Genomic DNA, 2,155 nt, shown 5'->3' with positions numbered 1-2,155 from the left:
TTCATCAACATTGCAGGCAAGTTCACACTTTGATCATACCTTTTCTACAACCCATGTTTTATTGCATTAGATCAATCCTCACACATTGCATGATTAGGATCTAATTAAATTGTGGGATGGCAAGTAGATGAGGTAGTACCTATTACCTGTATTATTATGAAACCTTTGGGAGTTACCTCTACATTTGCTTATTATGCCATGCTATGCTAGTAGACGTGGATTGGGTGAGTGATATCCATGACAGATGTGAGATTGATAATTTTAATGGTTTATCTAAGGTGGCAACCTAACACACATCTGGGTGGATTGAGGCACCTGATGTCTATCAGGACTTGCCTGTTTTTTTTGGACCGCCACCCAGGCTCAAAGGGATCATAAGATCTTTCATGCTAGAAACTTCCGTGTGCAGCCACAAGCCATTATGGGCTCTGGCATAGTTGACTAAGTTGTGCGAACTCTTACGGGGTGGACTAGAAGATGTAGGGGATGTAGGTGTACCGGTCTACCCCACAAGTAAGGTGCTAGTGCTTCTGAAAGACTATGTCTCGGTCATCCGTCTTCTCAAACACCATGTAGTGCGAGAAACCAAACGGAGGCGATCGAGTCTTGTGGGGAAAAGTGCGCAAACCTCTGCAGAGTTTACAAACTAATCATGATTAGCCGTGTCCCCGGTTATGGACAACTTGAGTATCTAGTACTTGAATATCATGTGAATCTCAACATGTTACTTCTAATTAATGTTGTTGGGTTTTAATTATTTTTAATTGGGATTGAGAATGCTGTCAACCATTCTCAATGTTTCACAACCACCATGATAGTTAAATAAATTTATTCCTTTGTAGTAGGGAAAAATTGGCTTTACGCAAAAACCTTATAACCATAGAGCTTTTCCACCAGCCATATATGCATATAGTGATAGCCATTGTTCATCATTTTCTCTATGGTGTGAATTTGCCAGTACATTCAATGTACTGACCCGTTTCGGGCTGCAACGTCTCATGTTGCAGGTTTCTTACGACGAGTAAGTGTTACGTTAGGGTTACGATTTCTACACTCAACTTTGTCGTTGGTGTTGATGGGTAACCACAACCTTGTTGCTTCCGCGATTTTGGATTTGAGGTAATAGTATTTACGTTACTTTATACATGTGATTTACCTCTGTTATAAATCCTTCGAGTACTGTGTGTGTCAGCATACTGATCCACGGATGACACATAAGCACAGAGACTTGATCCATTCGGGTCGGGTCGCTACAAGATGGTATCAGAGCACATGTTGACTGTAGGACGTGACCCTAGAAACTGGCAAGCCCATAGCAAAGATTTTTATCTACAACTTTTCCTTTCAAAAAGATCTTTTACCTCTCTTCTCTTCTGAGCTTATTCAAAAATTCCCTTTAGTGAGACCATACCCCTTTCCCCTTTTGACCATTCGAAGATTCGACGGATGAGACCACTCCAAGAAGTACAAGATATCGGACAACTGAGACCACTATGGAATGAAGGAGATTTTACCATACATTATGATAATGGAAACTACAACGGTTGAAGACCGAAGACAAGTAGAATTTGAAGGCTCTGAAGAATTCCCAGATTTGTATGACCTAGGAAGGCTACCCTTATGGAACTTGGCAGATTATGGAAGTTGTCAATACCCGAGATCAAGGTGTATTGGAGAAAGACCAAAACATGGAGAGTTAAAAACCTCAAAGTTTTGTCAAGAAAACCCTAAGGCAGGGGATATCAATTATGGAAGATAGCTCATGGCAATGACAAGGGCAGAAACACGGTTATCCGTGATGTCATCACCCGCTAATGCTATTGTCACCGTGCTGAGTTAAGGATGCAAGTCTTCAGAATGGATTTGATGGAAGAAGGCTGATGGAGCACCTATCATAAGATGAAGTTTTAGCCCTAGCCAGTGTATCACCAGGATCTGGAGTGTCACATTAAGAAGTTAAGATGGACCAACATGAAGCCGTAGTTTGACAAGGAGCATTTCGTGAAGAACTTAAGACCAGAAGTTGAAAGCAGCCAAGCTAGAGAAGTAAAACCTTGAGATACCGGAGATTTGTCAGGAACTGAAGGACAGTATGACCATGGATCATGCCAAGGATGTTGAAACCTAGAAGTTTGGAATGCAATTCCAGAATATT

The sequence above is a fragment of the Triticum urartu genome, chromosome 3A (genome assembly GCF_056163025.1).
Source record: "Triticum urartu cultivar PI428250 chromosome 3A, HENAU_Tu73, whole genome shotgun sequence".
NCBI classification, from domain to species: Eukaryota; Viridiplantae; Streptophyta; class Magnoliopsida; order Poales; family Poaceae; genus Triticum; species Triticum urartu.
The sequence above is the reverse complement of the archived record's forward strand: the minus strand, read 5'-3'. Positions refer to the sequence as shown.